This window comes from Camellia sinensis, chromosome 3 (genome assembly GCF_055761805.1).
Source record: "Camellia sinensis isolate YWXY chromosome 3, ASM5576180v1, whole genome shotgun sequence".
NCBI classification, from domain to species: Eukaryota; Viridiplantae; Streptophyta; class Magnoliopsida; order Ericales; family Theaceae; genus Camellia; species Camellia sinensis.
Genome location: NC_138963.1, coordinates 198,247,393 through 198,259,179, shown reverse-complemented (window position 1 = coordinate 198,259,179; position 11,787 = coordinate 198,247,393). Strand labels below are relative to the sequence as shown.

The window sequence follows — 11,787 nt, the reverse complement described above, 5'->3', positions numbered from 1 at the left end:
ATGCACTGCTAGACAATGGCCGACCAAATTTTGGTCGTTATATGTTAAGATTCTGCGACAAGAAAAAAATTTGGTCGCTAAAGGTGAAATGTTTTTTTGGTGGGATATATATCACCGCCCCTGTTCTCTGTTTACAAACATTTGTTCAAACCTCTCACACAGATTCTCCTTCACCACCAAGCCTTACCTCACCGCAGACCACCACCACCGGCACAGATCGCCACGGCCACCACCGCAGATCCCCACTGCCGTCGATGATCCTCCTCCGTCCTCCGCTGGTGCCTCTCTCTCTCTCTCTCCTAAACACCCACCGCCGTCGATGATCCTCCTCCTTCTCCTCCTCCTCTACCGGTGCCTCTGCCGGATCCGAGAAGATCGTCGAAATCTAAATCAGATTTGAATCCTAGGCCAAGATCTAACCGTGGTGAGCGATCCACAGCGACGCTATGGCTTCCAAATCCTACGACAAGATCACTGATATCTGCGACGACCTCATCCTCCAGGCACATACACTACCCATCCTTCTATTCTATTATTGATCTCTCTTCTTATCAAACCCTAATTTACTCTCTCTCTCTCTCTCTCTCGCTCTAGGTTTCAACGCAGGGGATTACATTCCAGGACGAATGGCCCTACTCGATTCATCTTCTAGGCCACATCTGCATCGATGACATGTGAGTTGATTTTGTATGACTGTGTTGTTCAGTGTCATTGATTTGGGGTTTTACGATGGTTTTAGGGTTTATGTATATATATATATATATATATATATATATATATATGCTTTGTATTGCAGCAATAGCGCTCGATTGTTCAGTGTCATTTTTTCTATGTGTAAAATTTTGACATTGTTGGTCTCACTTTGTTTCGTGTTTGATTGTCAATTTAATATAAAGGCATATGTAATTGAGTATCTCATAGAGATTGATGTCATCATCACGAGCAACTACAGTGAACCTGTTTAGACTAAGGATTTGTTGCACCTTGAAATTTCCCCTTTATAATGCTCATATGCTGGTGTTTTATATTTGCTTTGCTGTTTAGAAGGATGTATTCAACATCTGATGTCCTTGCTTGACTAGCCTGCTCTCCACGGGGAAGAGCACATAAGCCAGATAAAAGTAGTAAAAGTTGACATGCTAGTGATTGTTCGTTGCACTATGAATGTGTGTTAACTTTACATTTTACATTGATATTCCTATTCTAGGTCCTGTTTTGGAACTCTGAAGTTTGTCCAGTTATGTTCAAGCTCATCTCCAGCTGACTGGTCCATATAAAGAAGATTATTTGTTTGTATTTAGTTTATCTAAATTGCTAATTGAACCAGTTCTATAATTATAGTTGTATATGTGTATGTATTGGGCCTTGAAAAGAACAAGTTAGCAAAGAACTAGAAAGAGGAGGATTCCAACCAACCTCAAAACATGTTAGGAAGAGAAGTAGATAGAAGATAATTCAATTTGCTTTTTTAATGAAATTTTAGGTGGTTTTACCTTGTGTTTCCTTCATTGGATTTGAACTCTTATGAATAATTATGGTTTCTCCATCTGTTTAACAGCTCCTCAAGCTCCAAGGTTCCCTTTAACTTTCACATGTGTTTATGTGAGGATGAGGTAACCATTATTACAGCAAAAAAGAGAGAATATGATTGAACTACATGAATATTTTTCATGCATGTTTCTTTTTAAACAAAAGTATATATCTTCTGTGTCAAATTTTTGCAAATTCACTCTCCACCCCTCTATCAAAATTTATGTTTCTTTGATTAATAGTGTGTTTAAATTGAAGTTATACATAATTAAGGAAAGAAAGATGACAATGAAATCTATTTGGTGGTTGGGGTTGCATAAAAAATAAAGTAACACAATTTGGAATTATTTTTATTGTGTGAAACAGTGGAAAACAAATGACATGATAGCCAATTTTGATGCATCATTCTAGAAAACATTTATTGAAATTTTCTTGAAAATATCTTTACTCAACAAAATATTTAAGATAGTTTTTGGTTTGATAATGGACATTAGAAGCAAGATCAACTTTAAAATAGTTGAGCAAAATCATCTTATGTGTTATCTTTATTTTGAAATAAGGTGTGCCATTTTTGACATAACATCAAGGGAGAAATTCCCTTTTTACTAAACTTGGATAGATTATGACCCTTTGTGTGTGGATATCATAAAATATCATTCAAAACATAATAATAGCTATTGATACCCTTTTCTCATTGTCTTTCCTTTGCCTTTGCCTTTGGCCTTGGTTGCCTTCACCTTAGGGTGGCTGTAGTTTGCCTCGACCTAGTGATGGCCTTGGATTGCCTTGGCCTAGGGGTGGCTTTGGTTTCCTTAGACTTACCCTTGGTTCTAAGCCTTGTATGATTATATCTTAAATTTATTGTCTTTCAAGTCCAATGTCTAAGTTACTTGGGCTTTGGGGGTGGCCTTTATTGACTTGGCCTTGATGTCCATAGTTGTAATTATCTATGCCTTAGCCCTAATATTTGGTTGTAATTATTGTCACAGTTATTTTTGGTAACTCTTTTATTTATTTTGAGAAACAGAAAGACAATGGGAGAGAAGTGGTGGTGGTTCAATGCCCCAGGATGGATGCTTGTGGCTAGGTATTGGTCTCTTCTTTTTATAATTGTTTTTATTAGGAGTTTTGTTTTAACGAAAAGATTTATGTACTTTTAATGTGAAGTTGGGTCGAATACATGTGTGCAAGGATGGACTTGTGGAATAAATTTATTGAGCAATAAATCAAATATTGTAGAGTAGCTCCTTTATCTTTTGGATCATCTAGTTTGTTTATTTTGTTTTTAGTTCAAATATATAGTGTTTATCTGTAAGGATGTTAGCAAGTTCTAAAATTCCAAATTTTTACTTAGTGTCTTATGGATATCAAAGATCTGAATTCTTTTCAACACTATTTATTCATTCAGTTGTCATGTAGCAGTTGATTATTTTACAAAATTTTCTATCATGAAAAGTTGATCATTTCACAATCTCTCCTTTTACACTAGTGTGTGCATTTTTCCATATAGGGTAGCAACTTTGATGGTGATTTTTTTGTTTTTTTTTTTCAATTGGCAGGTGATTATTTATATTTATGAAGATAATTATATTAAATTGAACAATCATAATTTATAAATAATAGAGCAAAAATAATCAATCTTTGTCTTTGGCATAAATTGACTCCCTAACCTTGTAATTAGAAGTATGTAAAAATTGTCAACTAAGCTAGTCCACTTGATTAACTGTTCCACTATTGCGGCAGTCCAATCTCTTGCCAAACTCTTCCACTATTGTGGCAGTCCACTAAGCTAGTGTTATTTATATTGGTGTTATTTATATTATGGCAGTCCACTAAGCTAGTGTTCTACTAAGCTAGTCCACTTGATTAACTATTCCACTGGTGTTATTTATATTTCTTGCCAAACTCTTCCACTATTGTGGCAGTCCAATCTTCCACTATTTTGTTCTGCTGATCTGTTTCCCCTGCTGTAGTATTCAATTCTTTTTTGGTTTCAGGATTGGGCACAGTATGATAACTGATGCTGAGCAGAGGAGTCTTATAACACCAGGGAAGGTAACATAACCATGAATACAACCCTTACCTCGTATTGTATAAAGGATGTGTGCAACCTTGATGTGCTTTGCCTTTTGTTTTTGCTGTATTTGGACAATAGCAGCCCTTGTATATTAAGGCAACCCTTCCATAGATAGGCCGCCTTAACAAAAATTGGAGTCCATGAAACTAATTTTTTTATGCACCATCAGCACATAAACACTTAAATCAACAACTGTAATGTACCTTTAACCCTAATAATAATATATCTTTTGTTGTAAACAAATGATCTGAAGTAGAACACAGCATGAATGCATTTAACACATCATGGTGTTATTTTTCATCTTAGCTCAAAATGCTTCCTGTAAATATGTATGGCACATTATGTCCTCAATATGTTGATAATCACTTTAATTTAGATTAACATTTATCCTGTCTATCAAAAAAATAAATAAATTAATTAAAATATATCCTGTTTACCATTCTGATACAACAATTTTCTTCTTTTTCCCCATCTCCTCCGCCCCCCCTCTATCTAAAGCATTCTGGTGGAGCCAACTAGTGGAAACACTGGCATTGGACTTGCATTTATAGCTACTTCAAAAGGATATAAGCTCATATTGACAGTGCCAGCCTCAATGAGTCTAGAAAGAAGGGTTCTTTTTAAAGCTTTTGGAGCTGAGCTTGTTTTGACTGATTCTGCTAAGGGGATGAACGGAGCAGTTCAGAAAGCTGAAGAAATTTTGAATAGCACGCCAAATGCCTACATGCTTCAACAATTTGACAATCCTACAAATCCAAAGGTATTTTGCTGCAATTTTTTTATTCTCTCCCAAGCACCATGTTCCTCATCTTCAAATTCCTCATCTTCAAATTCCTCATCTTCAAATTCTTCAAATTCCTCACTAGCTTTTGGCCTTTTATCATTCTGCAGGTTACAAACAGTCGAGGAGATGTTCTCCAATGTAGTCATTACATGCCTATTGTTCGTCCAGAAGGAAAGGCTTTGCCTTGTGTATTCTATTGCCATGGAAACAGGTTAGAAAATAAATGTAGATGAGTAGAGATTGTTCTTATAGAAAAATTAAGGATAGTATATGGAATATCAAAGGTCTGTCTAATAATTTTTCTAAAAATAGAGGTCCTTTACTTGTTTTCTGTCATAGTATGGATGAGTATTAAGCTGGTAGATAATTGAATTAGCTTTAACAAATTCATTCTGTAAATCTGTTTTACTAACAAGTTGTCTGTATTGATTTTACCAGTGGATGCAGGGCAGATGCCAGTGAAGCGGCTATAATATTGTTGCCTTCAAACATTACTGTTTTCACCCTTGATTTCTCAGGGTCTGGACTATCTGGAGGAGAGCATGTCACATTAGGGTGGAATGAAGTAAATGGCTGAGCAATTTAAATATTTCCTATTTTATAAAACAGTGTCTGTGTGAATGGAGTGTATGATGTCAGATGATCAAACGAGTTGCTCCAGTCAAATACATTCTTTGAGGATTGAAATTGCTGATGTATAATTTAAACCCTATTATTAACTAACAAGTTGTCTGTATTCAAATACACTAACAAGTTGTCTATATTGAAATTTTTTTTTCCAACCACTTCATGTGGAAAACATTTTCTCCAATTTTGAGAACTCTAGCCCACTTGCTCTGATCTTTTTTGTTTTCTAATTTTCTGTTTACTTACAGTATTTTTGTTTCTTATTTCTTTCCAGCAATTTGAGGTGGAATAAGTTGCAAGATGTCATTCCTCCTGAAATAGGTGAACTAAAGAGTCTAACCCATCTGTAAGTAATTTCATCATCTTTGAGGGTATTAGTTTTGTTGGAATTTTCTCATATTATTTATTCTATATACTATTAATGTGTTATAATGAATCTTTTGCAGATACTTGAGTTTCAATAATTTCAAAGGAGAAATCCCCAAAGAATTAGCTAATCTTCCTCTGCTACGTTACCTCTATCTACATGAAAATCATTTTATTGGGCGAATTCCACCAGAATTGGGCACTCTGCAACAACTCCGACATTTGTAAATTTCATGTTCTATTCCCTACAGTATTTGTATGCTTTACTATTTGTATCTCATTGCAGATAATCTCTCTGTGATAACCATGTTTTCATAGTGATGTTGGTAACAATCATTTGGTGGGAACTATTAGGCAACTAATACGTATTGAGGGATGCTTTCCATCTCTTCGCAACCTGTAAGTCTATGCTTCAGCGAATTTTGAAATACATAATATTTTCCAGTTTAAGGCTATCAGAGGCGTAGTTCTTATAAAAACCATTTTTGATCCTTTGTAATTCGGATATGCAGTTATCTGAATAATAACTACCTTACGGGTGGAATCCCAGCTCAGCTAGCAAACTTGACTAATTTGGAAATCTTGTAAGCATTTCATTTTCTTTTTAACTGTATTAAGACTGTTATCTATCTTCTTTCTGGATTTCTTTTTGTTGTAATTGAAACCATCTTAAAAAATTGACTGCTATGTTTGTAACAGGCATTTATCATACAACAAAATGTCTGGGTATCATACCATCTGGACTTGCTCATATTCCCCGATTGACTTCCTTGTAAGTTTATTTTTGAATTTTCTGTCCACTCTACAAATGTGATCCAGTTATGTATGAGAAGTTCTATTTTTGCAATGTATCTAGAGAAATTTCCTCTTTCTAAGAGCAATACACATAAATTTGGCAGTTCGGATTTTAAGTCTGGACTTTTTTAGCTACACTTTCTGGGCATACTATTCATTGGATCACAATTTGGCTGATGTGATTGTATGGTTTGAAATAGTCACATATCATGTCTTCATGACAAGAAGGACAAGACAACTCTATATAATAAAACACATTAGTTTTTGAAAAATGTTGTGTGCTATAGTTTGGGGTTAAGATTGAATAAATCTAACGGTTGGTGTTATTTCCCTACTGATGAAGTACCTTTAGGCACGGGCAATTTTGCTAGTGGTCAATATTACAATTGCATATTGAAAAGTTATTTGGATTTGCAGGACAAGTTTGTTAGTGGAACCAAGGTTGAGTTAGGATTCCTATTTCATCGATACACTTTGTTTCGTTCCTTGACATCTGTGACCCAATCTTCAATATTGAGAAGATTTCCTCATCCCTTATGGCTTTGATTCATGGCTTTTAATTGTTGTTTTTATCACAATTAATGCCTTTTTTTCCCTTCTTTAATTTGTTTTTCCCCTTTTTTTGCATCTTTGTGCTTTTGTGTATCTGGGACAGCATTTTTTTTTTGGGTAGGCATGGGACAGCATCTTAAGCTTGCTTTCATTGCAGGTACCTGGATCATAATCAATTTACTGGGAGAATCCCAAATGCATTCTATAAGCACACTTTCTTGAAAGAAATGTGAGTTTCTGTCTTCAATCACTACAAGCAAATTACAATTACCCAACACTAGGTCAAATGCTAATTGATTAAATGTTGTCACAGGTATATTGAAGGAAATGCTTTCCAGCCAGGTGTGAACCCTATTGGCGTCCACAATGTCCTCGAAGTTTCTGACACAGAGTTCTTGTTTTAGTCAAAGCTTCCACATATTATTTACTCGTAGAATTGTTTCTTTTTGTTCTTGCTAAAACTAGGGTGTTTCAGTTTGAATTGGAATGTAGTTCTATAAATAGGATGTATATAATGTACACTAGTGTTTTGGGAAATTTAAGAAATTTTGGAAGTAGGTTGTTTGACAGTTTAGAAAGGTGTTGTTGGATTCTTTGGTTGTCATTATTTTGTGTGAACAATGTCTGGTGGAACACCAGCTGGGGATGTCTGGTTGTTTTAGTTTGAACTGGAACAATGTCTGGTTGTTTGACAGAAATTTAATAAATCGAATGTTAATGAATTATGTATTGTGTCGAATGTTAATGATTCAGTTAATTTGAGTGATGCTTTAAAATTATAGGTTTATTATGGATTGAATAAATTATTAGGAATTACAAGTGTATTGTTTTCCTGCTTTGGCGACCAATTTATTAGTCGCGACAAATAAATAATTTTTTTTCGCAAAAAATGACAATTGCCGACCAAGAGTTTTGGTCGCAAAAAATACATCTATTGCTGACCAAAATAGCTCTTGGTCGTGGAAACTCACTTTTGCCGACCAAAAGTTTTGGTCGCGAAAAGTAACAAATGGCGACCAAAACTTTTTTTGGTCGTGGAATGTCACAATTGGCGACCAAATTTTTGGTCCCGGAATGTCACGATTGGCGACCAAAATTTTTGGTCGCGGAATGTCACAATTGGCGACCAAACTTTTTGGTCGTTGAATGTGATAATTGGCAACCAAACTTTTTGGTCGGGAAAATATCACTTTTCGCGACCAAAGTGTTTTACCGACTAAATGAATTAGTCGCGGTAATGATATATTTCGCGACCAAAAATTTAGTCGGCAAATCCGACTTTTGCCGACCAACCAAAATTTTGGTCGCGAATTACTTTTGCCGACCCTCAATTGGCGACCAAAGTAGCGACCAAAAAATTTGGTCGCGGATAACTTTTGCCGACCAAAAATAGACTTTTAGCGACCAATTTTTTTGTTGCCAAAAGTGTTATTTCTTATAGTGTACTAGATTAAAATTAGTCAATTGTGATTAGAGAAAAGTTAGGGATCATGAAAATTTTTTCATAAAAATGATCATGAAAAATTTATAATTTTTAGATTACCTTGATTAGTGTGTGGTGTTTTATTCTAAAGTGTAATTCAAGGGTCACAAAACTTTCATGATTATTTTCATGAAAGATTTTTCATGATACATAGAATTGCTGTTGTAATTAAATCTTCTTCACATGTTTAAATTAATTATGGATAAAATTATTGATAATTTGTTTTAGCGTAGAACATGTGCTTATGAGAAACTTAAAGCTTTCTAAACTCACCACTACCATCAATGTTGGGGCCAAATAACACAATTTACTCATGTAATTAGGTTCATTCACAGCTGGCTTGTGAACAACTCCAAAACGAAAATGGTAATTCACCAAAATTTTAAAAAAATTTACACTAAAAGGAGGTGGCTATCATTTGTGTAAGAGAACTGTTATATATCACTTGTTTATTTTATCATTTTATATCATTGGTCTATGTAATAAGATATCATTTGTTTACATTAATTCTTTAATAATTATCATTAAATAAGGGAACTAATCATAAATAATCCGTGTAGGAAGTGATTAAAAAGGGTGATAAATAATTGGTGATATATTGCTCAAAATCCAATTTATTATGTATATAAGCTTTCAATACAAATTTTGAATTTGTATATCATAAAATATATCCTAAAACATAGGACTGGGTATAGGGTTATCCGAACCGCACAACCCACTCAACTCGAACCGATCCGCATACAAATGAGCGATTTCACAGACACAATGTGGGTAGATGCAATTTAGAATATGGCATAATTGCGAATTGCAAGCAGGTTGTGGGTTTAACCCGCATCCGCAATAGCCCGCCCATACTTAAATTTTTATTTTTATTTTTTATAAAAAAGCTAGACCGTTGATTTCATTCATCCTACACACCAAATCCTAATTTCATGATACAAAAAGAAATGTTGTAGCGAACATTATTTGAGAACATTGTTTTTGAATGTTTTTGCTTTTGTTTGTTTTTATTTGCTCTGTGAACATTGTAGAAAATTGATACTTCTTCATGGAGGGGAAATTGAATCTGTTAATTACTTTTGAAATTGAAATCAATCTTATATTATATTGAATCTAGAAATTAAAAAAAAATCTAATCCGCAAACCGCCTGCAACCGCTCGTACAGCTACGAACCCTATTCACACAAACCGCAAACCGCACTACGGGCAGTTGAGAGTTAAATTTTTCCCAAACTACACTCATGTGGGCGGGTCCAAACCGATCTGCAAACCGTCCAAAACCAAATCGTTAACACCCCTACTAAAACATCAAGTGGTTAGATTCAATTTTATATGGTGAGTTCTCATCTTCAATCAATTTAAACCACACACTATTTTTTGGAGTTATTTTTAGTACACAAATTCTATGTTTGTAACAATATCATATTTAAATATGAAATTATTTAAAATTTTGCACTTTTTGGAGTTGTAATGAATTTTTACACTTTAGAAAAAAAATTAGTTGTGAAAGGTGTAAATTGTCACAATTTTTGTGTTCATAATTGTAATTTGTTTGACATTTCAATTTGTAATACGGTTTTAAACTCTTGGAATTGTGGGAACACAGTTTAGAGTATGAAAATAGTAAAATTTTACACTTTTTGAGGGCCTGTAAGTGTGAAATTTGACAATTTTGAAAATTACTCATGAAAAGTATAAAAATTTTAATTCATTATACTTCTTTAGAGAATTGTATTTGAAAAAAAAAAAGAGTCAAATAACCCTTTTAAAAAAAACACAAACATGTGGTCTTCTATTATTTGTAAATGAAATTTTTAAAAAATTGTAAAAAAAAAAAAAACGATTGTTCCTTTTTGTTTTGAAGAAAAAAAAAAGCGCTTACCAGTAAGTCTCATGTACAAAATTTAAAACTCATCTAATTCCAAAACAAAACACTTGACCAATTAATCCTACATATTTTTAGTTGTTACCAAAAATGTCATTACATCCCACCACTGTCGAATTTCCGTTTGACAGTCACCAGAAGTCGCCGAAGTATCGTCGGAAGTTTTCCGCTGGAATGTTCAGAACGTTCATTGGACGTCAAGAATATCATTAGAAACTCACCGGAATGTCCAGAATATTGCCGGAAAAATAAATAAATGAAGAAGTTTTAGTGAAAAAATATAGCAAAAAATGCTAAATATTGATAAATTGAAAGAGAAAAAAAAATAACAACAATAGAAAAAATATATATTATTTTTCAATTTTTGTAGGATTTAAGAAAATAATTTTCAATATTAATCAAATTAGAAAACATGTTATGAAACTGTAAAATTTTACAATTCTAAATAATGTTATTATAGGAGGAGTCAAGTCGGGCCCATTTAAATTAATTAGGCCCAATCAAAAAAGTCCAAGATTGGTGGGCCCGGATTTATCGCCACTAAACGGGCCAGATTACTCTAAGTCTCGAAAGAGTTTGGATCCACGAACTTAGAGACTTACTCGGGCCTGTACTCGAAAGCGTATTGAGCAAGTCTGAGATTTGAGGCACTCACGCTTTGAATAGATTCGATCGCAATCTAAAAGCCGCTCCATTAGTGAGTCCCAAAACATTTGCGGGCTTGGAGCATTCCGGGATCAACCCAACAGAATCATGAGTGAGGTTAGAGCCCGAACAAATGGCCCGAATCTCGAGAACGGTGGATGAAAATGAATTCATTCATCGATTGATTTAGCCTATGCCCGGGTCGAGGTGGCACGACCTTGGAGGGTCTATGAGACTCGGTAATATTAGTGGCAAGGGGCCCTCTAGGACTACCTCGGCCCTTTAGGATGATTGGAGATCATTGATTAGGTGTGGCCGCGAAAAAGGGTTCACCGAGAGGTTGATCTCCTCTTCGGGATTTTCCTCATCCTCAGAGAGGTCACCTCATCGGACAAAGTGGTTAAAGAAAATATTCCCCATATGCCTTGCACATGAGCTCTATCCTATATCATGAGGTGCCTATAAATAGCACCCATCCATAGCTTTACAAGAGATGGATTTTGGAAAGACAACTCTTGGGAAAGAACTAATTTGCCTTCTCCATTATCTACCTTGAGAGTGAAAGTGAGAGATTTATGGGAAAGCCATGCCATTATTTTGTCTCTAACTACTTTTTCTTCTTTTTTACTCAATCTCTTATCTCCATCATCTCTTTGCTTTTGCGTTCTTAGTTGTGACTGTTGAAGAATCTAAGCCTCTCATCATTTCTAGAGAATTCAAATTTTCTTCAAATTCGAATTTTCCAATAACGTTCTTGAACCCTCTCATACATTTGACGACTTCACTAGAGAGAGACAGATTGGTTAATGATCTCAACGAGATCCGGAACCCACACAACTCCGGCAAGGATGGCGGGAAAAGATAAAGTTTACCAACAAGGATCCTCTAATGGTGATGATGATAGGACCATGGCTCCAGATCAATCATTTTTGCTTGAAGCCATTCAAGGACTTCAAAATACTCAGCAAGAGATTCTTACCACTCTTTAGAATCTCACTCACACCATGTTGGTGATGAGTTAATTGGCGGTAGAGTTATCCCCG

At 34.8% G+C, this 11,787-nt stretch overlaps 1 pseudogene across 1 annotated transcript; it reads left to right on the top strand.

Moving 5' to 3' along the window:
- The first annotated feature begins 4,446 nt into the window (after positions 1-4,446).
- LOC114287861 (uncharacterized) lies at positions 4,447-7,456 on the top strand (annotated as a pseudogene). Its single transcript, XR_014365086.1, has 9 exons — positions 4,447-4,602; positions 4,830-4,956; positions 5,293-5,364; positions 5,465-5,608; positions 5,703-5,783; positions 5,897-5,968; positions 6,084-6,156; positions 6,889-6,960; positions 7,045-7,456. The product of XR_014365086.1 is annotated as an uncharacterized LOC114287861 (transcript).
- The last annotated feature ends 4,331 nt before the right edge of the window (positions 7,457-11,787 follow it).